Consider the following 27832-nt stretch of genomic DNA (forward strand, 5'->3'; position numbering starts at 1 on the left):
CATGTCATCCATGACATTAATATGGAGATCAGAAGAGGATGTGCCACCTTACTTACTTACCCACTCCCCACATGCCCACCACCTCACCACTGTGAAGCACATTCAGAGGAGTCTACCTTCACCCGCCTCAGCCCCTGCCCACCAACCCCCTCATCAGCAGCAGAGCTACACAGCAGTAGCTGCCCCTTGTCCCTCTCCCCAACCACAGCAGTGGAGCTATGCTGCAGTTGTAGCCCAGCCTATTGCCACAGTCCCTCCCCCTACTACCTCTGAGCTAGAAGACAGATAAAAGAGATCTTTGCCATCAGATTTTACCAGTAAAACAGGGTAAATCAAACATTTTGTTAAGGTTAGATCAAACCCTGGGTATAACTGATAGGGATCAATAAATATCTCTGTGCTATTTGTATAACCCCAGAAGACTTATTTTGAAGAAGACATTTTTGAGACTCTCCTTTAGAAATTGCCTATTTCCAAGCCCAGGGAAACGTGCTTCTAACTGTAAATCTGAATGGACGAACAGGAATTGAACCTGATGTCATCAACCCGCAGGAAAACAACCATGTGTTTGGTCAGTCTCCTCTGTTTACCACACCAACCATCACCCATCGGAACAACCTTGACTCTGAAATAAATCAAAATGGCAAGGAGGTAGTGCATCTCTGTTGGGCCTTAGGCCTATGCATAGTTAACGGTAGGTTCAGCAGGGACTCTTCAGGGAGTTTCACATGCCCCTCAGCTCTTGGGTCTAGTGTAGTAGACTATGCAATCACTGATATGGACCCCTCCACTATCAGTGCATTCACTGTCAGACAAAAATCCCTCTTTTCAGACCATGACCAAATAAATGTGTTCTTTAAACTCTCAGGTCAAATGAGTGACACAAAACTATCTGATGGGCCCCAGACAGTGGAGACAGATTCATCATGGCCTTGAACTCCCCTGATTTGATGAATGACATATCAATATATGACCAAAATCAATATGTCCCTACCAGAGATAGTGTAAAAAAGGCCATGAGGCAGCTATTAAAGCTGACCTTATAAAAATTGGAGCCTGTTAAAAGGCAAAACACTGACAAATGTTTTGATCAAGAATGTAAAACCATCAGAAAAGACCTGAGAAAAATAGCAAATGAAAAACATCGCCAACCAAACAACCAGCCTTACGCATTAAGTACGCATTAAATTTTAAGCAAATATAACCATACAATTAGGAATAAAAAACAAAATTATACCCACATGAAACTTGAAGATATGGAGAACGCCATTCATCAAAATCAATTGTGGGATATGTGGAACACCTTTAACACAAAGCAACCACAAGCATTACCCATCCAGAATGGTGACATCTGGAGAGAACATTTTGAAAATCTGTACAAAGAAATACCAATAAATCTAATTAATTTAGATCAATGTATTATAAAAGAAAAACTCCAAACAATAGAAGAAACAATTAAAGACAACAAAACCCCCTTGATTTCCCCAATTACTTGGGAAGAATTGACCACACAGACAAAATATCTCCAGCCAAGGACAGCTTGTGGTCCAGACAGCATTAAAAATGAAATGCTCAAATGCAGCACCCCAGAGATGCAGGGTGCAGTGTAGAAGCTGCTCAATATCGTCTTACAATCAGGATGTTTTCCTAACATCTGGTGCAAAGGGCTCATTTCCCACATTCATAAGAGTGGGGACAAATCAGACCCTAGTAACTACCGTAAGGAAATTATTCTTATTGATTTCAAGAAAGCTTTTGACTATTTGGCATGAAGGGCTCTATTACAGATTTCTACATTGTGGTATTGATTAATATCTTACACTGCACCGTAACTGTTTTCATTATATTTAAATGTCTTTTTATATTGCCTCGTTTTGCTTCACATTCTTTCTTGATGCCTTTTTTGTTTTATGTAAAGCACTTTGAATTGCAATGTTGTTGAAATATGCTATACAAATAAACCTGCCTTGCTTTGCTTTGCCTATAGGGGGCAAAATGTATGATCTGGTTAAATCAATGTATTTGGAAAATAGGTGTGCTGTTAAAATTGGAGACAAACAAACTGAGTTCTTCACCCAGAGATGAGGTGTTTGTTAGGGTTACAATTTAGGTCTGATTTTATTCAATGTGTATATAAATAAACTTGCTGTTCAGTTGGATCAATGTGCTGCTCCTGGTCTCTCCCTCCTAGGTAGAGAGGTGAAGTCTCTGTTTTATGCTGATGACCTTGTTCTACTGTCTCCTACTGAACAAGGACTACAGTAACAGCTGGACATAGTAGAAAAATATTGTCAGAACTGGGCCCTGGCAGTAAATATGAAGAAAACAAATGTCATGATTTTTCAAAAATGCCCCAGATGTCAGGAGAATAAATACCACTTCACCATAAATAATCATATAATTGAACGTAGTATGAGGTATACCTACCTTAGTATAACCATAACAGCATGAGGGAGTTTCAACATGGCAGTGAATGCACTAAAAGAAAAAGTTTGAAGAGCTCTAACTGCAATTAAGAGAAAATTTCCAAATTCTAATTAAAATGTGGCAACCCAGTTAAAATATTTGATAGTGTGATCCTGCCCATTGTGCTCTATGGTAGTGGAGTATGGGGTCCACTCAATCATCATAGCTATACCCGTTGGGACAAACATCCAACAGAATCTTTACGTGCAGAATTCTGCAGATATGTTTTACATGTACACAGAAAAACACCAATAAATGCATGTAGAGCAGAATAAGGCAGATACCCACTGATAATTAATGTTGTGTTAATGTTCATATTATTGTTATTTTGTACTATCCAGATTGTATTTTAATGCTTTGGCAACATCGTTCTTGAAACTTTGATGCCAATAAAGCCCACTGAATTTACTTGAATTTAGCCTACTTGAATTGAATTGAATGTTTTTATACTCAGAAACTCTCAGACTTTACCTCTAAACTTCTCTCCTCATCTTTCATTCTTTCACCTCGAAGAACAAGTTACTGATCAAAGTTTCAAATGCATATATTGATGGTGTGTTGTCCTGCATCAGTGCATATTCCCAACAATTATTTATTAAGGAGGACTGGAGGGTTGTAAGAAAAAAAAAAATAAAATAAATATATATATATATATATATATATATATATATATATATATATATATATATATATATATATATAGACCCACATCTATGCTGCTACACAAATTCTCCATTATATTTTTGTATATACTGTAAATATGATACATTATTAGTTTTATTGAAAAAAATACAAAATTGTTGTAATTTAATGTATAATTCTTTGAAATACAAAACGAAAAAAGAAAACAAAAAGACTTATACTGGCTTTAAAAGTCACTATTTGTATATTTATAAGTATTTTTGTGAGTGTGTCTACAAGGAAGTGATGTGTATTTATTTTCTACAGCCAAAGGAACAAAGGAATCCAGGTCTATGTGTGATTGTGATGAGATCTGTGAGTGCCCTCTAGTGTTTAAAGCCTCTGCCTCTGTAATCATGAAAAAGATGAGTGACAACTGCATCACAGATGCCGCCCTCAGCATTGCATGCTGTGGGTAATAGCACTAATTGCTATTACTAATGGATAAAGCATTTATTTTCTGTACACCTGCCGTCCTGCCAGATATCTCTTTTTCAGGGAGCATTTCAATCTCAGGAGACAAATTCAAACACGTGGTGTGCAGCAGTCATAAAAGACAGCAAAGACGGCAATATAATGAGACATCAATCATGAAGACAGACAGTGAAAATGATGATTAAACAAAACAACTGCAAGATTCCATCATCCATAACCTGCATGCTCAAAAACAAAGAGCTTCTTATTATGAGCTAAACCTTTTCTCACCACAACTAGACTGATTATTGTAGAATTATCAGTGTGTGTGAGTGAGAAACTGCTGTAAATTATCATTCTTTACTATTAGCTGTACTTGTAGTGCACTAACATGAAGATATCCTTTACACTTTAGTTAATACAGGCCTGGACACATCAGAGACACACAGGATCTAAAAACTGGTAAAATAGAAAAGCTGCTTTCAGCTACCACACCTCCATTTTAGTACTCAGGGAGACCCAGAAAAGAAAATAATGAAACCAATTATAAAAGCAGTCATTTTGATTAGGCACACATGCAAAATCTCTAAGCTACAAAATGATGCGAAGAAACAACCTCTCTCTGCAACACAGATCCCAGTATGACTCAGTATGACACTGACACATGATATGTGGCTTCTATTTGTCACTCATTACAGCTCAAAAATTACTCCACTTTTATGCTGTAACCATCTTTGTTTTTTTTATCTCCTCTGTACCTTTTGTTATTTTCTCTCATTTCCACACAACTGTGCATAAGCAAACCGCAACCAAACTAATCAAACACACATGTACCATGCATGCACGCTGATGTACACAAACACATGCACACAGTTTTATAATAAGCTTGTACATATTTCCTCTGTTGATAGACTTCCAACCTTGAGAGCCCCATTAGAACAAAGCTAAAAAAAAAAAACACTGAATCTAAACTGTGAGGAGAAGTTATTACCTCCAGCTATAAAATGCCCTGCCCTTTTACACAACAACAATGACACATTCTGGCCACATCAACCATATGTTCCAGCATTCTCACTTTTCTGTATCCAATTTATTTTGCCCTGCCATGCAGGCAAGAAGGGGAGGTAGCTGATATCAAATCTGTTGGTTGTGTTTAGAAATCTTCTATAGAAGGAAGAGTTCTATAATTAGAATAAATAGCATGAAACTATGACAGAGCATGAGCTGATGCATACTAGAACTTTTGCATGTTGAAAGAAAAACATGAAGTTACAAGTGCGGCAGGAATCCACTTAAGGGTTAGAGAGTATTGTAGTTGGTTACACAGTAGAAATGTAGCAAATAGACAAATGACCTTGGAGAAAGCAAACAAATCTATATCTAACTTTTTTGTAATTATTTTAGTTTCTATTTGAATTTTAATTGTGTACAAAAAAGCAAATTATAATTGCTGATTGATTGTAGTGTTTAAGTGAAACAAATTCAAGTATCTGTGCAACATTTGTGAGTTACAACCTTTCATGATATCAGATGATCCTCTCTTATCAACTCCATCTATCTGCCCACATTCTACTGGTATTTTACAACTGTCCACATATAGAGCTACAGACATCTTCTTCAATACAAGCACACAACTCATGGATTGACTCTTATTTGGTGCTGCTGTTTTTCTTAATTTCTATTAATATGAGAAGATGATCACTGTGTTTCTCACATAGGATATTTTGACAAAAACAGGAGAAACTCACATCAACCTAGGTAAACTTGTCTCCTTGGAAGTTTAATTCAAGTTTTATTTTAGTTAGGAAACCTGTTCAACACTACCTGACTGTAAATCAAGAACTGTTCCAAACCATGTCTGAGAAAGACCATTTGAGTTAATCTGGTACAAAAAGCCAGTCTAGAACTAGGCCTAACCCCTAAACTGGAGACCAGTTAATGCAAATCAAATCAACTATCATTGTGCAAGGCATCCCTCCAGTGACAGTGTCTGTGTGTCTGCCTGTGCAGTTATTTGTAGTGATGACTGAAATGTTAGCATTAGTAGCTAATCTGTGGGGAGTGTTTTTGACAACCATAGCAGAGTGCTGGGTGAATGGGAATAAGGTGTCAGTGCAGCTGCTTTAATAACTGCCTAAAGACTTCTCTCTCACTTACAGAGGTGCCAAGAGGAGATGGCAAATACAATGCATTAAGAAAGTATTCAGACCCCTTCACTTTTTTCACATTTTGTTGTGTTGTAGCCTTATGTTAAAATAGTTTAAATTCATTTTTTCCCTCATCAATCTATGCTCAATACCCCATAATGACAAAGTAAAAACAGAATTTTAGAATTTTTTGAAAAATTTATTAAAAAAGAAGAACTGAAATATCACACTGACATAAGTATTCTTTGCTCTGACACCTGAAATTTAGTCTGGGTGTCTTCCATTTCTCTTGATAATCTTTGAGATGTTTCTACAGCTTGATTGGAGTCCACCTGTGGTAAGTTCAATTGATTGGACATGATTTGGATAACATCTCACAGCTGACAATGCATAGTTGAGCAATAATCAAGCCATGAGGTCGAAGGAACTGCCTGCAGAGCTCAGAGACAGGATTGTGTCGAGACACAGATCTGGGGAAGGCTACAAAAAATTTCTGCTGCATTGAAGGTTCCCAAGAGCACAGTGGCCTCCATAATTCTTAAATGGAAGAAGTTTGGAACAACAAGGACTCTTCCTGGAGCTGGCTGCCAGGCCAAACTGAACGACTGGGGGGGAGGGGCCTTGATAAGGCAGGTGACCAAGAACCCAATGGTCACTCTGGCTGAGCTCCAGAAGGACAACCATCACTGCAGCACTCCACCGATCTGGGCTTTATGGCAGTATGGCCAGACGGAAGCCTCTCCTCAGTGAAAGACACAGGAAAGCCCACTTGGGGTTTGCAAAAAAGCACCTAAAGGACTCTCATACTGTGAGAGACAGGATTCTCTGATCTGATGAATCCAAGATTTAACTGTCTTGCCTCAATTCTAAATGTCATGTCTAGGGGAAACCAGACACCGTTAACCAACTGCCCATACTATCCCAATGGTGAAGCATGGTGGTGGCAGCATCATGCTGTGGGGGTGTTTTTCAGTGGCAGGGACTGGGAGACTGGTCAGGGTTGAGGGAAAGCTGAACAGAGCAAAGTACAGAGATCCTTAATGAAAACCTGATACAGAGCACTTAGGACCTCAGACTGGGCCGAAGATTCACCTTCCTCCAGGACAATGACCCTAAGGACACAACCAAGACAATGCGGGAGTGGCTTAAGGACAACTCTGTGAATGTCCTTGAGAAGCCCAGCCAGAGCCCTGACTTGAACCCAATCAAACATCTCTGGAGAGACCTGAAAATGGCTGTCCACCAACTGTCACCATCCAACCTGACAGAGCTTGAGAGGATCTGCAGGGAGGAATGGCAGAAAATCCACAAATCCAGATGTGTATCCCTTTGGTCATTGTCACCACCAATGGGAAGGAGAAGCAACACTTAGTCCGGGAGGTGGTGAGAGCAGTGGTGGAGGAGGAAAGGACCTGTAGAATGGTGGCGATGAGCCAACAGGGAGCACTGACCAGATGGGACAATGCCATGGAGTGGAAAGTGACCTGGGCTGAGCGGTGGAAGGTTGAGTCCAACTGGATCAAGTTCCTTGTCCAGGCGGTCCATGATGTGCTCCCCAGCCCGTCAAACCTCCACACACAGGGCAAGGTAGAGATAACGGCCTGTCCACTTTGCTCGAAGCATGGAACCCTCGAGCACATCCTAAACTGCTGCACCAAAAAACTGGGAGAGGGGTGGTACTGATGGAGGCATTACCAGGTCTTGAGGTCCATCACAGAATCCATCAGCACTGGAGTCGGCTAAGAAGACTCGTCCCTCAAAACAATCTATTGCCTTCGTCAGAGCGGGGGAGCAGCCAGGACCTTCTGTGAGAACAACAGAAGGAATACTGGCCTCTGCAAGGGACTGATAGCTGATGGTAGACCTTGAGAGGCAACTCAAGCTCCTACAGCACATTAAGACCACCACCTTAAGACCTGACCTGGTTCTGGTGTCCAATTCCACAAAGCAAGTCGTGCTCCTGGAGTTGACAATACCTTGGGGGGACCACCTTGAAGAGGCATTTGAGAGGAAGCTCACCAAGTATGATGGTCTGGTCAGAAAATGTTAGTAAGGTGGCTGATGAGCAAGATGCTTGCCTATAGAGGGTTGGGTGCAGGAGCTTTGCAGCCCAATCTCTATCCAGAGCCCTTAGCTCACTGGGTATTGAGAGAGAGAGGAGGAGAAGAGCCATCTGCAGTACCAACGATGCGGCAGAGAGAGCCTCAAGGTCGCTGTGGCTCAAGAGAGGAGAGACATGGGGGCAGAGTAGCTAGTTTGCCATCTGGTCAAAATCTTGGGTCTGATCAGCCTTAGCTGGGTTACCCGGAGGAGAGTGTGTGATGTTGAAAGACCCGAAACACCCAATGATTCCAGGAACATCACTGAAGGTGTGTCCTGAAGTATCAGTGGATATATTTGCACAGCTACAAAGCTTGTCACATCATACTCAGGACAACTCCAGGCTGTAACCGCTGCCAAAGGTGCTTCAAGCAAGTACTGAGTAAAGGGTCTGAATACTTATGTCAATGTGATGTTTCAGTTTTTTCGTTCTTAATAAATTTGCAAAAAATTCTAAAATCATGTTTTTGCTTTGTCATTACGGGGTATTGAGTATAGACTGATGAGGGAAAAAATGAATTTAAGTGATGTAGCATAAGGCTACAACATAATAAAATGTGAAAAAAGTGAAGGGGTCTGAAAACTTTCTGATTGTACAGTAATTCCCTTATCAATATTAGATTTTAACAGCAGTGTTTATTTCTCTGTCAGGATATGCACTGCATTCAGCATATCCATGATAATGTATTAATTATGGAACAATTACCCGCGTCGCCCCCAAGGAGAGACACAAGTGGCAACATCTGTCTTTTGAATACACTTTCAGGAACAAAACTTTTTCCTCGACTGATATTTATGAAGGTATTTTTATACAGTTTATACAGTACATATAGTATATAAGAATATCAGTATCAGAATCATCGGTATCTATACCAACACAGAATAACAACACAGTATAACAACACAACGATATTCAGGAATATACACAAGGAATGACTATATATAGGTGAAACCGTTTCTGTGAACTGTAAACAGGATATAAATAGTGCAAAGCAATGAAGAGTGCAAAGAGTGCTGAGATAAATATTAGATGGTAAAGGACAATGACACCTATTATATGTATATAATAGGTGGTTATGTACAGTATATATGTAAGTATATATAAGCATATTGGTACAATACAGAGTTAAGTTATCATTGCATAGCAGTCACAATATATGTAGTGCACACACACACACATACGCACACACTCACTTACACACATAACTTGCTTGGTGATCATTCACACATACACATGAAATACAAAATGAAAATTTGAATTGCCAGCCTGCCTGAATCCAATCACTTCCCATATTACCAGTAATAGGACATTATGCAGATTGGCTGACCTTTCCCCTGCTCCAGGGGTTTTAGCAACCACCTGTGGAGATTGGACAGAAACACACCAATAAACAAATAAATGAGCAATAAAAATGGGGGAATACACAAGCCTCAGCGTACCTATCTGGAGCCATTTTGTGACTGATCATCAGTTATATCAGCTACAGTAAATGCTCACTGTTTCATAAACATATTTTATTCATCATATTAATATAAATGAAAACAACAACACATTTATCCCACTAACAATTGTCTATGTAGCAAAAGCCTGCAAAAACTATTCAACACATACAGTATGAATGGGTGACGTATTCCTACATTACAACAAACACAGCCAATTTTATGTTGCATGATGTTTGATGGTGATTCACCTACAACCAAGGGTCAAAGCATTGATATTTTATGCATTTGAAACTTTAATGTTCAGGACAACACTTTTTCACACCGGTTCACACAAGCACACAAACATGAGCACCCACACAGAGCTCCCACCCATGTTCTCCTTTGTCTTGCTGTTTGTCCTCTCTCAAAGCAGCCAAGACAGGCCCTGTCAGTTTAGGTAATGAGAGGTGATCTGTAGTGCTTGATCCAATTATAGAAGTCTGGATGGCATAAAGCAGCAGACAGGGGCCTGCACAAGAGAGAACAAGCGAGGGAAGAAGAAGCACACAACTATACACGTACACATACAGCTGTGTGCCTCTCAGTTTGCATGAATGACCTATGATGCTTGTCCATGCATATACCTGCCATTTTCTGTAACCATGTAGTTTCTGTCCAGGCTGAATACTGCATTTAACTAGCACCTACTTAAGTCCTCCAGTTGTGGAGTGCTCGGGGTCTATGGCCTCTCTGCATCCACAGCCCATTAGCTCAGGCAGGCCCCATCACCTAGTTCACCCATGCATGAGATGGACCCTCTGTAATACAAATTGTCCGCACCACTTACGGCAGCTCCGCCGGAGAGCAAACATGACAGCCATTAATTGGCAAGGCCCTCAGCGTGGGACAGGCTTCAGGGGAGAGAGAGCGCCCACCGCTCAGCCATGAGCAGTGGGTGTTCTGAGCTGAGCGGAGGGAGAATGAGAAGACAGGAGTCAAAAAGGGAGGGGAGATAAGGGATGAGGGAATTAAGGAAGGGGCAGGAAAAAGGGAGGGGAGGAGAGGAAAGGTGGATGAAAGAAAAGAGGCAACAGAGAGACAGGAGTCGAGGCAGAGGGCAGCGAGAAGCTGTTAGAAGCTCATTTCCCACTGCATTCTATTAGCACAGAGCAAATTAAGGAGTTAAGAAAGTCTTTTCTCATTAGGTGCTGAAAGAAGGTAACCGAGTAATAGTGTGTGTATGTGTGTGTGTGTGTGTGTGTGTGTGTGTGATTGTGTGAGAATGTGTCTTACTAAATTAATAATCAGACAAATGGTGGATTACATACAGCAATACCATTTTAGCTGGCATGCTTGAAAAAGTTATTTTATACTGTCAAACATTTTGGAATAGCAGGTGCTTTAAACTAGCATTAGTGAATGTACATTTTTTTTAAGACTGCATCTTCTTCTTTTGGCTGGTCCTGTTAGGGGTCGCCACAATGAGTCATCCATTTCCATCTTTTCCTCTCTTCTGCATCTTCCTCTGCTGTGCCAACCACGTGAATTTCTTCCCTCACCCTATCCATTAACCTCCTCTTTGGCCTGCTTGTTTTCCTCATGCCTGGCAGCTCCATCTTCAGCATCCTTCTTCCAATATAACCAGCATCTCTCCTCTGCACCTGTCCAAACCATCTCAGTCTGGCCTCTATCACTTTGCCTCCAAACCGTCCAACCTGAGCAGTCCCTCTAATATACTCATTCCTAATCCTGTCCATCCTCGTCACTCTCAACGAAATCTTTGCATCTTCAACTCTGCCACCTACACCTCCTTTTCGTCACCCACTCCACCCTACCTGCACTCTCTTCTTCACCTCTCTTCCACACTCCCCATTACTTTGAACAGTTGACTCCAATTATTTAAACTCATCTACCTTTGCCACCTCTACTCCTTGCATCTTCACCATTCCACTGTCCGCCCTCCCATTCACATACATGTATTCCCCTTGCTCCTAATGACTTTCATTCCTCATCTCTCCAGTGAATACCTCCACCTTACCAGGCTCTCCTCAAACTGCTCCCTACTCTCACTACAGATCACAGTGTCATCCACAAACATCATAGTCCATGAAGACTCCTACCTTATCTCGTCTGTCAACCTGTCCATCACCATTGCAAACAAGAAAAGACTCAGAGCCAATCCTTGATGTAATCCCACCTCCACTTTGAACCCATCTGTCACTCCAACCACACACCTCACCGCTGTCACACTGTCCTCATATACAGCCTTCACCACTCTTACATACTTCTCTGCCACTCCCGACATCCTCATACAATACCACACCTCCTCTCTCGGCACCTTGTTACATGCTTTCTCTAGATCCACACAGACACAATGCAACTGCTTCTGACCTTCTCTATACTTCTCCATTAACATTCTCAAAGTAAATATTGCATATTGCTGCTTACTAATCATCACCTCTCCTCTTAACCTAGCTTCCACTATTCTTTCCCATAACTTCATGCTGTGGCTGATCAATTTTATACCTTTGTAGTTACTACAGCTCTGCACATAACCCTAACTCTTACAAATCGGTACCAGTACACTTCTTCTCCAGTCCTCAGGCATCCTCTCACTTTTCAAGATTGTGTTAAACAATCTAGTTAAGAACCCCACTGCTATCTCCTCAGACATCTCCATGCCTCTGCAGGTATGTGATTTGGCCTTCACCACCTCTCTCTTCGCCTTCCGCCACATCTCCTTGTACTCCTCTACTTTCTTCATCTTTCTGGCTATTCCACTTCTTTGCCAACCTCCTCCTCTGCACACTTAACTGTACTTCCTCATTCCACCACCAAGTCTTGTCTGCCTTCCTCTGGCCAGATGACACACTAAGTACCTTCCTAGCTGTCTCCATCACTACTTCTGCAGTAGTTACCCAGCCATCTGGCAACTCTTCACTACCACCTAGCGCCCATCTTAACTTCTCCCTGAGTTCCACACAACAGTCTTCCCTCTTCAACTTCCACCATATGATCCTTGGCTTTATCTTCACTCTCTTCTTCTTTTTGGTCTCCAAAGTCATCCTACAGACTACCATCCGATGCTGCCAAACTACGTTCTCCCCTGCCACCACCTTGCAGTCTGCAGTCTGTTTCAGATTGTACCTTCTGCATAAGACATAGTCCAACTGTTTGTGCCTTCCTCCACTCTTATACGTCACCCTGTGCTCCTCCCTCTTCTTGAAATACATATTCACCACAGCCGTTTCCATCCTTTTCACAAAATCCACCACCATCTGTCCTTCCATATTCCTCTTCTTGACACCATACCTGCCCATCTCCTCTTCATCACTTCTGTTCCCTTCACCAACATACCCATTTAAGTCTGCTCCAATCACCACTCCTTGGGTATACTCCTCACCAATTTATCCAGCTCAATTCTTCTTTCTCTTCTATCTCACACCCCATTGTGGGGCATATGTGCTGAAACATTCATCATCACACCTTCAATTTCCAGCTTCATACTCATCACCCTGTCTGACGCTCTCTTCACCTCCAACACACTCTTGACATACTCTGGCTTCAGGATTACCCCTACCCCATTTCTCCTCCCATCCACACCATGATAGAACAGTTTGAACCCACCTCTGATGCTCCTGGCCTTCAACCCCTTCCACCTGGACTCTTGCACACACAGTATATCTACCTTCCTTCTCTCCATCATATCAGCCAACTCTCTCTCTCTTTATCAGTCAAAGTGTCGACATCCAGAGCTCCAACTCTCATCTCCACACTCCTACCTTTCCTCCTCTCCCGCTGCCTCCAGACATGCCTTTCCCCCTCTCCTTCTCCCAGCAGTAGCATAGTTTCCACCGGCACCCTGCTGGTCAATAGTAGCGGTGGTGACTGTTGGTATCCTAGGCCTTGACCAATTCAATATGGAAGTCTGATTTATGATCCGCATATTTGATTTGGTATAGGTTTTACGCCGGATGCCCTTCCTGACACAACTCTCCCCATTTATCTGGGCTTGGGAACAGCTAAGAATGCACTGGCTTGTGCATCCCCAGTAGCTCGGCTTATTCATTTATTTAATCTTATTTATTAATTTCATTTTTTTAAGACTATTCAATATATGAAAACGTGACATTCAGTCAGTCGATATCAGTTCTCTTTCATGCTTTATCTACACACAATATATGTCCAAAATGGACATCCCCATTAAGAGCAATTTCTGCTTCTGTGTCAAACAGAGAGAAACTCATCTGACTTCAAGGATCTTGGTAATCCTTTTGGATGTAATGCAAGTCCTTGAATGAATCCCTGATAAGCTAATGTCAGCTAATGCTAAATATCACAATACAAACATAGAATAAATTTACATGATCAAATAAAATCATTAGGTCCGAACAATATTCCATATAAAATACAATTCTGTCAACACAAATAAAAAATAAACTTCCCGACAACATGGTCACTTTCTTTTTCAGGCAACTATACAACATAACTAAGACTCTCTTAACTATACTTATAAATTGAGCTAAGATCATTTGAGTTATGGCTAAATTTTACTCAGATCTCGACATAATGGTACATTTCTTTCATTCTTTATGACTCTATCTTTCTAATTCAATCCAATACCATATGATCGGACCTTGTAAATGTAACTCTCAAATGATTTTCAATATAGATACATAAGTGACATACATAAGTATACATGATTAACTGGCAGATTTGAGTCTATATATCTACAGTATAACAAGCATCATGGGGTCTTCCAGCATAGCAAGTAGAAGTCATGAAGTTGTTAAATAATGATTAAATCATAACCAGGAAATCTTTACTTGAGCGACAATTATTTAGATTCTGGCCATACCTTTAAACACGTGCACATTTATATGTCAAAGTGACATTAATATCTTCTAAAGTATAGACCTGCCGTATGCTGCTTGTTGCCTACAAGCCAATACATAAAGAAACACAACTGTAATACTTGGTAAATAACAGCAGGGGTCACTGCAAGCTTAAACTTCTCTCTGCTACAGACTATATCCAGTTAGGTGATCCAGTTTTTCACATTCATTTTTTTAACTCCTAGATTTTTGAAAGAAAAGTGCTGGCTGTAGGCACAGACACATGTATCAAATAACTCATCTGATACAAAGAGATTTGTCATTTCTTGCGTCCTTTATCTTCTGTGATATTTTCTCTTACAGCTGAAGTTTTTTGTTTGTATTGGGACAATGGCATGTCCTTCTGTTTTGACGTCATTGTCATCCCCAGACGCCACTAATGCAAAATTTCTAAATACCAGACACATTGATGCTCACACGTCATCAAAGATGTGATTTGTTCAGTGGGAAAGGCTGGAATAAATCAGAAACAGAAACATACATTTGAGATGAGAAATGCTTTCAGTCTTCATTCCATGGTTCTTTGTCAATATGAGATGGTCAATTAAAACCTAAAGCAGCATTAAATGGCTTTAAAGCTGGCCTCTTTGGAACATGCATTATGAAAAACAGCACAGTAGGAAACAGATAATAATTTGGTTTCTTTTCAGGGTCCAGAAAATAGCTTTCTAAAGAGTCATTAAACACACAAACAATCATGCAGACAATATTTAGGATCTGTGTACTGATGTACTGAAATGCATGCAGAGAGGACCAAACATATTTTGAACATTGCTAACACAATGTAGGTAGTTGCTACTCCACAAACATGCAGACACAAACACACCCACATGTGTGACAACATGCATAAACTGAAAACTGAAATTCAAGATCCTACTTACAGACAGGTCCACCACGTGTTCCCCCACCCACGCACCACCATTACACACAAGCAAAGGAACAAACAGACACACAGACACACAGACACACACACACACACACACACACACACACACAGCAAGAGAGTTCTGTAATCTCTTAATCTCTCCAGTGAGAATCAGGATGGTTGTGTCGTTCAGATGAGAAAGTAGAGCTGTTGGGCCCAGGTGTGTGTGTGTGTGTGTGTGTGTGTGTGTGTGTGTGTGATTTATGTAGTGAGCTTAGCTTCAAGGCCTGCTGGGGCTGAAAGGCCTTCAGACAAAATTCAACAAAGTGAGGGAAGAGTAAAAAGAAAAAAAGAAAAAAACATTTGTCCAAGGTAGCTTTCTGTTTTAAGTAACCTATCACACAGTGCAAGAATGCACCTAGCTTGTGCAACATTAAGATGGAGCAGTGTTAAAGAGCTAAAACCTAGTCATTACTAACCTCTGCACTTCATTCTGTATTGTTTGCACTGCTTGATGGCCTTCCTATGTACAGATTTTACATAGCACTGCCAGAGTCTTGTGGAAGTTTGAGTACAAGGATTAAAACTGAATGTATGGACAAATTAGGTCAGACCTCTCACTTCATCATATAGTCTTTAGCATCACAAATCCTACAAGTATATCTGACTGTTTCTTCAGGGCAGCCTTATTAGTACTGTATGTCTGCAAAAGTAGCCATGTTGAACTGAATCTGTGTGTTTTTGTTGTTTTATTTTTTTGTTTGTTTTTTTGAGGAAAAGTGCATTATGTTAAGGTTGTAAATTCAATTGCTGAATCCGCCAAAACATGAATGAAACTTGAATGATGTAGAGCATCTTATTTCTTCATTAAGTAGCCTATTTCATTGCTATAGTCTCACAGGGGCTTTGACATATTTAGCATTTTATTATTCAGCATGCATGCTCTGTAAGCAGATATTGCTCCCCTTGTGCCCCCCTTGTCTCTGTTAGACTGATTGTTAAGAGGAGATGCAGTGAGACCTCACCCAAATCTTAGCTGGGGTCTATGAGATGCTGCAAGAATAATACCTCTTCCTTGTCTGCTTGTGCACTAAATTGTTTCACTTAGAAGAATGCTTTATTTATGAAATAAGGGAACCTTACACTGTGGGTGGACGGTTAATTGCCAAAGTCTATGGATAGCAAGGGGCAATTTGTAGAAAAATGAAAAGGGATCTATCTTTTTAAGGAATAATGAATGACACATGTCCCTCAGGTCAAATATGTCCGAAATGAGACTTGCATTTTAACAAAGCACCCGTATTATGGAGGAGCATGTGTTTGAATTTTTCTTGTATGAGTATGAGGGAGGACAAATTTGCAGATGATCATTTAAAACTTTGCCCACGTTCATCCAAATATCCCGTATCCAAGTAATTGCATCTAATCAGTTGTGTAACAGCGTGGAAATCTGTTTAAACTCGTCGCTGAATTCAAATGAGGAAAACAATGTTTGTCTTTGAGTTGTTAGAAATCAAGTCAAGTGTTTATTGCAAAGGCACAAAAATGAGCAGGGAAATTTCATGTCACAATATTAAAACACACACACACACACACACAAAAAAAAAAGAGCTGTGTGTGTTTGCGTGCGTGTCTGTGTTTCTCTGTGTACATAGAAATCAAAGGGTCTTTGAGGCGGTGGAACTGCGTCTGCATTGAGGCCTTCGGTTCTTTTAGCCAGAGACTGTTGTGTTGCCATGGAAACGCCTGTTGAACGAGGGTTCTATGAATCTTTCAGCAACCCCCTTTTTCTTACGACCACTTGGGATCTTTTCATAACCCACACAACATACAAAACTTTCCACGGTGGGGAGGGTGTCCAGTCGCCAGTAAATTGGTCAATATGTCTTTGCAGTTTATCAATAAAGAGGGGTCAGTGTTGTTTCAGCAAAACGAGTAGCCTATGAGATAGACCACTACACCTCTGATGCCTGAAACAAAACACCTCGACAATGCATGCAAAAACATACATGCAAAGAGGCCAAGCAAACACCATGCATGCTAAAAAGATGTTTGTTCACCACTGAAGGGAAAGAGGCAGGCACAGCTACTCAACTCCCAGTGATCACAACGACCTTCTCCTGTTTCTCTTTCTTAGTCCCTCTCAGCAGACTATGAGCGCTGGGTTAATAACAAGACTGTCAACAAATCTGCTCTCCTTTAACTAGTGTCCTTGTGCTGAGACAGAAAAATGATGCTTTGTAGTTTAGGCCAAAGAATCTCCAAAATCTTTGCAATTTCCTATATTTGCAAATATATTAAGTTTATCATTTAATGGAAGACACTCTATACAATAGAAAGATTAAATTGATCCCATATGGACAATAATTTACAGAGTCTTGAAGAAGGAATGAAATTTGATTAGGGCTTTGAGAAGTACTCCACTGGTTAGTGGTATGATTGAGATGGGAATGCAGACTTGAATGCTAATCAATATTTCAGCTCAGTATAAAGAAGAGGGTTAGTGATGGGAGACTTTCAAACAAACAGTAGAGGTCCCAAGGTTTTCATGCATGCACATAAGACCTTGTCATTGCTGCTGGGTACTTGAGGCTGTTGGACCTTTAGCATGAATGATTAATCCACTTCAGCTTTTATGTGTCTTGGAGGGGAGACAAAGTGTTCTGGCTCATCAGTGCTACATCCAAGCATACTTTAGTAATGACGGCGACATGCTGCTAGATTTAAAGACGACCTTTATTATAATCAAACCCTCTGAATTTTCCTTTCTTTCTCTGTCTCCTGCCATCAACGTATGTATTAATCAAGCCCAAGTAGTTTCATTGAGCCACAACCATTCTGAAATAAGTCTGTACAGGACTGTATTTCTTTTCAGTCAACAGTAGCAGAATCTGACAGTACTGAGATTGCATAATGAGGGATCTCTCATGTTGACAGTGTTGTGTTGGTTAACAGTATGTGGTATTTACTAGGAATCGCCGAACAGAAATCACGCAGAATTGCTGTTGAACAGCTGTGCATGAATATGTTGGGCTTTGTTGACACAGAACGGCTGCCAAATCACTGTTCACTCAGTGTGCAGAGACTTAAGGATTGAGATATATGTAAGATTGCACCCCTTATCCACAAGTAGTAGGTCAAAGGCAATTGGACTTGCTGTTAGGTTTTGAGGATGTTTCACCTCTTCTCTTGGATGAATCGTCAACAAAAAAGCAGGCCCAGTTGCCTTCGAGTTGCTACTTGCAGATCTCCTGACCTGGAGCACTGAGAATCTTCAGACGCCTCTTAAGCACATTTTGAGAGGTTTTCATGATGAAAAGTGAAATGTTTACCAAGTCTTCAGCTTAGTTGGTTTATCCGCCTTGCCCACCAGGCAGAGCATTCTGGGAAATCTAATTTCCCTTTCATCAAAAAAAAAAGAAAAAAAAAAAGCCAGATTTCATTTTGTAAGACGACTGCGCTCAGTAGAGAACACAGTTGAAGGTCAAACTTCACTGAAGAGACATAGAGACATACTGCTGCTAACTGTATTTTAACCTATGCTTTAGTGGGTTGTCATATGGTATTTCAAAGCAGTAGACATCTGCATCAGTGGGTTGGGTTTAACAATACCACTGCATTTTACAAGTATTTTTGTACTTTTTTGTCAGTAAAACTAGCTTTTGTTCTGTCGTATTAGATTATTAGTTACTATATTGACATAGTATCAGTTAAAAGGTTCTTTTTGAACATACATGCAATGTCAATGAGGCAACGTAGAACCAGAACCACCGAAGATCTGTTACGAGCATACATTATGCAACAGTTGTTTGTTTTTAAAGACTAAAATGTCTACACACAGAAAATATATAAAATGTAGCAAAGTCAGGAGTACTTAGTCATCATGTGTCATGTCAATGATACATTTTATAAATGCATTGTGCAAGAGAAACAGTTACTTTCTCTCCAGTGTGCCTTCAGTTGTGTCTGTTTTTTTTTAATTTTTCTGTCTTTGTGCAAATGATGTTGGCAGCTTACTTTTAAATTAAATGGAAAGTTTCTTGAATATTTTCTGTTTAGTATCATTTATTATGCATATTACAATTTACTTAAGGTTTTTATCCTTTACACTGTACATGGAGCTGATTTACTCTGCAAACACCATTCATCAACAGCACTTGCATGTCAAATTAATCAAACTCTTTCACTACAGTTATGATTGTGTACAGTTACAATGTAGCATGATGCTTTCAGTACAGCCCTTTGGTAAAAATCATGGTTTTAACCTCTTGCTACTACAGCACTGGTGTGAATGTCAATGTAGGAGTGTTCTTTGAATAGACCCATTAGTAATAACAACACTGTACCTTTTAAGCATAGTGCTATCATAAAGGACATTTTCCCTTGAATAACAGTAGGTCGAGTCTTGAATTCTGTCCAGATTGAATGCTCATGCGGTGTATCAGGCTTTCCAGCTATGAAGGGGTGGTTGTATAGAATTCATGGTTTTCTGTCAAAATCAACAAAAAGGAAAAATATAGGGATTCTAGGAGTACAACAGAGGTGTTTTTATCTGCCAAGTCAACATCGGTTCTCATACAATTTGGGGCTCACTTGCTTAGATGATATTTTTATGGAGCCAGATGTCTCAGTTTGTCATGAGAATACATCTTTGGAGAAAACTTGCTAAAATTCTGGTTGTTGACGTTCTTTTCTGCCACTGGCAAGGCTAAATCCCCAGGCCCACATTTCAATTTTGTGTCAATTTCTGGTTTGAAATACCTTCCTTAGTTTAAGCACAAACATTAAAGGTGATAAATAGGTATAGAAATTCACAGCTTAGTTTCCATTTCATTGGTGCCACCTGCTTTACATTTAAGTAAAAAGTCATCATATTGATCTCCAGTCGTCGACCTCAGCTGGCCCCATGACACCAGGGGCCCGACCGAATTGCTTCGATACTACCAAGTGTTAAAAAATGCCCTGTCATTCGGTGCCAATACCTAAGGAGTTAAGCTCATCATTGTCAGTGAACCAATAAGTATGCAGCATGTTTATACCAACAAGTAATAATGCTGTTGGTGATAAGCTAACGTTACATGTCGCAGAGGCATGCAGGAAAAACACTACATTACTCTCAGAGACAGGGCTCACGTGTGTGTGTGTATGACCACAGTGTGCCTCGCGATGGTGTAAAAAATGCAAAAGTGTGGCTCCAAATTTAATGGAACACTTGAAGGTCCATGGAATAAATTTAAGAGCAGAAATGTGCTTATCTATTGGGTCAGCTGGCTAAACAGCTAAGCTCTTCACATTAGCTTCTGCCCCTGTCCACCCTGGTGTGAGCACAATGCCATTGAGTGTCAATCTGTTCACACTGGCAGAAAAAGGAAAAATTTCCAAGGAAAAGAAAGATGAGTGCCACAGGGCTCCAACTTTATTGTTAAAGGTTTGCTACCTTTTTCTACAGTGGTAAGGTAAGTACGTTGTAAAGGGTGTTGTTGTAACTTAAAGGTAATTGGCAGATATACCAGAGGCAGTATTAATATAACCATGCTATTGTTGATATTTTGTATTCTGTCAATTATAGGGAGATGATAAGAGCCCTAAACCCCAAGTCTCAGGCCCCCAGAAGAGACATGCTCAAATACACTCATACCTGCAGTAGAGAAGGAAAATGTCAAGAGAGAGTGAGGGATGTGGCTGTGAGTGCTGATGGGTGGACGAGTGTGGTGTGGGACCTCTACTTAACTGTTTCAGTCCATTATGTGAAGGGGATACCATGAAGGAGAAAATCCTGCATACAAGGACGGTGTACACACCCCAGACAGGGAACATTATAGCAGACAAGATAGGAGATTTTCTGGATGAATTCAGTGTAAAGGACAAAGTAGTTGCCATCACAACACTACAAGGCCTATTCAAAGACAAAGTGGACAGTCTACAACACCAAAGGCAGTGACACATACAGGTGCTGAGATGCGGTAAACATGGAGTTAAACAACACATTAATCTAACATTATGACTCATTTCTTCAAAACCAACTTTTAAGTTAATAAAGACTATGGATGTTTCACTCACCAGTTGTTGTCCCTGCTTAGACTGCTGTAGTTTAGTGTAACGTTAGTCTATTTGTGTATTTCTCCATCTTCCATGGAACAAAATAATCCGAACAGTTTAACAAACTTTGTACATTTCACGGCCCCTTTTAAAACTTCATCCTCCTCTCCTTCAAGGTGGCAAACCTGCCAACCACTTAGTCATTAGTGTTTATTCACCCGCTCCCGCTCAACACCCAGCAAAGTGAGGTTGGATAGTTTGGCCTCATCCACACACGATAGCAAATAGCTCTTAATGAGCCTCAGAAGGCTGAAACTTTGTCTGGCAAGTTTCATTCACCATTAATATAAAAAGACGCGAATATCTCATATTTTGGTTTTCAGCGAAATTAGTCATAAACTTTGAATCGCTGCTTCTGCGGTCCTCACCCCCCGCAGAGTTAACGAGCAGAAATACGGACAGCGCCACACTGCTATTGCAACCCACATTGTGGTGGGAGGGGGTATTACACCCATAGTGATAAGAACCACCATAGAGAATGAATAGAAGAAGCTGAGAGAGTTAAGTTCTCCTATTCCTGCTGCACCCGCGGGGTCGAGCACTACATCCCCAGCGGGCCCCTACTGAGCGTTAATTTTGGGGGCCCCTGCCTGGTACTTGAGGGCCCACGCGCTCTACGTACTCTGCGTAGGCGGAGCAGCGGCACTGCTTAGTTGTTTTCATTAGGTATACCCAGAGACCTGACTACTATACTATGTTTTTGTCTTGCACAATGAGAGCATCAGGCAGTTCTTGGAGAGCACAGCCTTGGACCCAAGGTTCAAGATGAAAGTGGCAGATAGAGTGCGGACCAGACTAGAGGAGGAGCTCATGAATAGGACCTCATTACAGGTGTTTATTGTTATTGGTAATTTTTTTTCTCCTCTTCCATTGTAGATCAATGTATATGACCTTCATAATCTATTGAATACAGAATAAAGATGAAATGACCAAGGACCGGCAGATTGAACAGGATCTTGAAGAGACAGCCAGTGACCATGATGACGACTCATGATGAAGACAGTACAGCTGCAGTAGCAACACTGATACCCTGGTAGTGTCCTATTTTTCTTTTTCTTTTTTCCTTTTCTTTTTTGTTCACAGAAGCAGCCAAAGATCTCTGCCCTTAAGGAGCTATTTGCAGAGGAGAACATGGCAATTGAAGTAAGATCATAAGACACTGTCAGCTCTGCAGAGAAGGTTCAGGAAGATACAGCGCTGCCGAGGTTTACCATCTACCAGAGGAGGCTTGTCCATAGAGGCAGAAAAAAAAGAGTAATTGGTTGAAATAAACCATTGTCAAATCTCAGCGTCATTTATAAAATAATTTTTTATCTCTTCTTTGGAAAAAATCAATTATTGAAATTCTGATTAAAATGCTTGAACAGAGACACTTGCAGGGCAGGCAAGAAGGGAAAGGTCAGTCTGTGAAGTGGTGGTGGAAAGTAGAGGAGGATGGGCTCCTGCTGTTGAGATCTCATATCAATTTAATGTACTTCTTTTTTTTCATGCTAATCTATGATTGGCCAAAACATGTAAAATGACGCTTTAAGGGAGGACATCCTCCTTAACCAATCAACGAGCAGAATACAATATTGACATTGTGTTGGTCCAATGACAGTTTCCAAATTTTATCTTCAACTCTCTACTACTGTATGTGGTAAAGTGATCGATCAATTCATACAGTAGCATATTAAGAGATTATAACATGCAAATTGGGAACTACTTTTAAACGCATTACTAAAAAATTACATTTTGTTTGGGCCTTTTCAACAGAGTCCAAATTTCCTTTTTTTTAGATCTAGCAGCTACATTTCCCTTTGTTATCGAGTAGTAAAATAGCTACTTGCATTACCCAACACAATAGTTAGTTTGTTGTAGCAGTCCTGAAGGACTGTTGAGGACTGTTGTTAAGCTAACAGCGAGAATGGATCTGGACTGGGGGGAATGGCAGCAGCAGGATGCCTCTGGTGAGTGGCCTGTTTGTCATTGTTGCTAAAGATATCAGACTAGTTAACCAGCAGCAACAAAGTTCTGTTAACAAATGGATGTTATGACATGGACACTTCATCTCCATGAAAGAAAGAAGATATCACATAACATGAGTCAGATACACCTTCTCTCTCTCTGTCTCTTTGGTCGCACATTTCTTCTCTGATGGTTAAATGTCTCTCTGTGGCTGTGAATTTATCTCCATAACAAGAATGCGGCAAAGAGATCATAAATGTACTATAGGTAGTTTGCCTGGACAATGAAGCTGTTGAAGTGAGCTGTCTGTGGAATTCATTCACTTTTTACTTGAGTGGTTGTTCAGTCACTTGTTGATGTTGTGTGATTTGTGAATGAGTGTGCAGGAGGTCTGGCTGCTTGCTTGTAAGAATTTCTTCATTTTTGTTTGTTTTTAAGCTGAGTCGTATATTGAGTAATAAGTTTAAATGAACTAGAATTAAGGCTTTTTAAATAGTAAAAAATAACTAGAATAACAACAGTGTTTGTATGTCATGTATAAAAGTGTGTAAGTCATGTATTTGTTATATGTGTGATGACCCTCTCTGAACAGACCTCTACCTGCAGGAGCCTGTTGGGCGGAGTTTGGTCGTCAGGAGGATTCAGGTCACCTGGACTGTCCAGCTTCCATATAAGCCGGAGGCAGTCAGTCATTTGCCCTCTTCCCTCTGGCTTTCACCATGTTGTTTGTGGTTGTGTTTGGTTTCATTTATTTTTAAGTTATGTACATTAAATCTATCTTTAGTTATAACTCATGTGTGGTCTCCCCTCCTTTGTCCAGCCTTGAGCCGGGTTGTGATGCATGCACAACACTTTTTGATGTGAACCTACACTTTTAGATCTGTGAATGTTTTTAGTGTTCAGTCTTTCTAGTGTTTAGCACTGATCTGTACCTGTATCAGATTATAAGCTTTGTGGTGCTTTATTTCTATGTACTCAGCAAATACAAAGCAAACACATGTAAATCATATGATATGTTGTCTGTTTTTGATAAGAACATAAATCTGTTGTCACAGTAGAACAATAATATAAATTTGAAGTTGGCTTTGTTTAATTTTGTTGTTTAAATGACACATCTGAAACACTCCAGGGCTAAAATCTTTGTTTAGAGACATTATGTATATGCTAAATGTCTTCAAAGAAGCAGCCTTTTCACCACTCAGGGGTTTTTGTTTTTGAAAGCAAATTGTTTTATTGGCATATGAAATTGTACCCCACTCTGATTTTATCGGATAAGGGATGATGATATAGTATGATGCGGTTTGTTGTAAGATTCCATGTTACATTCTGTTTGAATATGGGTTGCTATAATTCAATAGGTTATGCTATAAATTGAGGCGGCAGTGGCTCAGGACTCAGGAGGAGATAGAGCAGTCATCTAATCTTAAGGTTCTCAGTTTGATTCCGGCTTTCATACATTTTTATTTATTGATATTATGTTAACAACTTCAAGTAGTGGTAAATAGGTTTATTTTTTGTTTTAAAACTGGTTTGAGTGGAAAAATGCCAAAGAGCTGAAAAATAAAATTAAGATGTGTACCGTAATATGTAATGTAAGTTTTTTGTTAAAATGGATTTTATAGAATTGGTACCAAAAAAAGTATCATTCAGGGACTGGTATCGAAGTCATGGTAGGAGGAAATTATCTCATGTTGCAGTTTGCATGTTGCAAATTTGGTGAAATGGGCCCCAGGACAGCGTGAATCAGGAGTGAGCTTTCTCTTGACTTAAAACTAACAGGACAAGGTGTATGATGAATGAATTGATAGATGCTACGAGGTGTGCCTAAAAGGAGTGATGAATGAAACAGTAGAGGAGAGAAAGATGAATGAAGTAGGCGTCGTGAACTTCTGCTAAACTCCATTAAACAGGTCACTGGGTAAATGAGTACAGTTGTTGAGTTAATGACTCTTGAAAGCAATTTAAGCCTAAATTATAATATAAGCAGCAGGTTTTTGGGATACACGAAAGATTGCAGAGACATAACTACAATCTCAATAGGGAGGTCATACATCAAGGTTAGCAACACATCTGCAACCAAAAAGTGGCACTCAAGGACACTTGAACAGGGCAGCACTGCCACAGGGCATTAATGTATCCTGCAGGAGAAAAGATAGTCTTCTTAATTATTATGCCATCCTGGTGCCACTAATACTTGGCTCTTTTAATACTAAGAAGTGCATTACTGAGAAGTGTATTACATTGTGCACCTCTTCTCTTACATCGTCTTACGACAGATAGAGGAGGCAGGCGAGAGGAATTAAGAGAGTGAGAGAATCCCCAAGGAGAATCCAGTGTGAGCAGAGAACACAGCGGAAGATGAATGCATTTTCCCTAATTAAAGCGAATGATGGCTTATCATGATCACTATAAGCTATCATTCACAGACCGTAAGGCCTAATGAGCTATTATCCCCGCACGTGCCTAACATCAAGAGACTGCAACTGCTACATTTGTTTGTTGATTCCTCTACGTCCTGCTCTTTAGCGGTGAGAAAGCCATTTTTCAATTCTAGCGCCCAAGAGTAAAAGCAGCTCTAAGCATAATTGAAAACAAATATGTAAACCGGGAAAAAAAAACGCTTGAGGAATGAAAGGATATATCAAGTGATTAAGCTCTGTCAGCTACTTTGATTGGCTTCAAATGCAGAAAAGGAATGGCTAATCAGTTCATTGAGTAGCCATGAAAAGGCGAGTTCTCCAGGCATCGCTACTTGTGTTCATTAGTAACATCCTGGCATTTCTCTATCCAGACCATCACATGAAAAAGAGACACTGAGGCCTTGAAGAAGGTTTTTAGTATTTTTTTTTATTCAGGGAGCTGGCCTGGTAAGTACATCACACAGGGAGCACAGTGTGATGTGATGGAATGTAAACTGACTGTAGTTTAAAATTTATTTCAAGTTCTATTTCATTCTTTCTGACCATCAGAAATTGTATGAAATATCTGGATATGCATCACACGTATGCACAGGACATCGAGACATAATACCAACAAAGTCACATGTGTGACCAGGGTGACGCAAGACACCTGATAAAGGGACCTAGCACCCAGCAATTGTCTCCTTTTCATCTTCTCACCTAAACACACAGGTCATGAATGCTGTTAGTATTAGCTAGCATCAGTGCTTTACTGCCTATGCCAGTAGCCTTGTAACCGATCAGTTGGAGCTACATTTCCCTCCTCCAGAGGCTGCATAACCGGTGCTCATCTCCGCCGGTAGTATTGCTCAAACTTTGACCACAAAGTGTTGGACTTTTCCAAGTAAGAAGCCAACTTTATTTCCTCTGCAGGCGTGCCCTGCTAACTTACCCACTTAGCGCCTCTGCTCATTGCAGCTTAATTTCTATCATGTGCTGTATTAGCTCGGGTGGGTTTTATACTTGACCACTACACTAGACTTGCTGAGGTGTTTTCGTCTCATGACAACAGCTGTGTCGACAGTCGGAGAACCATAGAGAAGAGTGTTTTGTTTTGCTCCTTGGCTACTGACTTAACACTGTTAACAGTAATTACATGCAATTACACCTAACAGGGTGACCTGTGTGAATTACCGGTGACTCTGGATTTGTAGCTGAGTGTTTCTCTTTCTAACACTATATCACTAGCCTTACAGCAGTACAGGTGCTGGTTTAATTGGATTTGTAGCCAAGTGTTTCTCAGGCTATGTGGAACCACAGGGCAGTCAGGGGAACCTGGGCTCCAGCACATTAATGTGCCGGGGCTGCGTGCGGTACACTTAGCCCTCAGGCATTTCTTCCTTTCTTGTTAACCTCATGTGAACCACCAGGGGGGCACCAGACACAGGGGCTCCTTCAGTGGGCCTCACCTTGCCTTGCAAGTCTCAGGGCAATGCATTTGGTTTTGTAAGACTGGTGCGCTTGTGCGTTTGTCTGTTATGGAGGGCACAGAAAGGGTTGTACTTGGTCTAAACAGGTTTTTGAACAGGGTCATCGATACCGTATCTCACGCATACAGGCACAGGGGCCTCAAGGTCCCACTGGTGAAATGTCATTCAACCAGGAATGTGTCCATTTCTTGGGCCACCTTGAAAGGTGTTCCAGTGAGTGACATCTGTGCTGCAGCTGCTTGGGCTTCTTCCTGTACCTTTTCCTACTTCTACAGAGTTAACGTGGCTGCCCCCTATCCTGTGGTGACAGCAGTTTTGTCTGTTCCTTCGGTCTGCAACTGATTCTCGGTGAGTACAGATTCAGGAAGAAAGACATAGAACAAGAGTTACGAATGTAACTAAGGTTCTATGAATTCTAGATGACTGCCAGAGCTCATTGTCACTCGGAGTCTTGACGAGAATATTCTGTAGAAGATGACTGCTGGGTGCCAGATTAGTCAGGAGTTAGGCAGAGTCAGGCACTGCCAAGATCGCAACGGCCGGAGCCACACACTGGGTGACATCACGGTGGCTACATCCATATTTTTTTACTTTCAACTGAAATTCTTATGCTGCATTCACTGTCATCAGTAAATCACACTACCTCCCATGTAAATAGTTACAAAATTAACTCCCCATGTAAATAGTTACAGACATTCAAACACAACATTACATGTTATGAAACCATACACATAGAAACATGGAAAATATCCTAGGGTTTGTGAACAAGATAACCCAGGGGGTTACATCATATTTCTGTGGAACAAACAAGGCATGAGGGATCATTTTAGCAAGTGTGTTTTGCATTGATCTAACATGCCACAACAACCATGCTGCATGATATATTTGCTGTTTCAAAAGATATGTT

General features: G+C 40.6%; 2 long non-coding RNA genes across 3 annotated transcripts in view; one reads left to right on the forward strand and one right to left on the reverse strand.

Moving 5' to 3' along the window:
• Positions 1–21509, reverse strand: part of LOC137168390 (uncharacterized) — a 42744-nt gene extending 21235 nt beyond the window's left edge. Inside the window, exon 1 of one of the 2 annotated variants that reach the window (XR_010924273.1) lies at positions 21051–21509. This is a non-coding gene — a long non-coding RNA (uncharacterized lncRNA). The remainder of the gene's footprint in view (positions 1–21050) is intronic. The other variant, XR_010924272.1, reaches the window with a different exon arrangement.
• Positions 21510–21525: 16 nt separating this feature from the next.
• On the forward strand, positions 21526–24614 carry LOC137168391 (uncharacterized). Its single transcript, XR_010924274.1, has 3 exons — positions 21526–21920; positions 22003–22122; positions 23629–24614. It is a non-coding gene; the product is annotated as an uncharacterized lncRNA (long non-coding RNA).
• The last annotated feature ends 3218 nt before the right edge of the window (positions 24615–27832 follow it).

Source organism: Thunnus thynnus, chromosome 17, assembly GCF_963924715.1.
Source record: "Thunnus thynnus chromosome 17, fThuThy2.1, whole genome shotgun sequence".
Classification (NCBI taxonomy): Eukaryota; Metazoa; Chordata; class Actinopteri; order Scombriformes; family Scombridae; genus Thunnus; species Thunnus thynnus.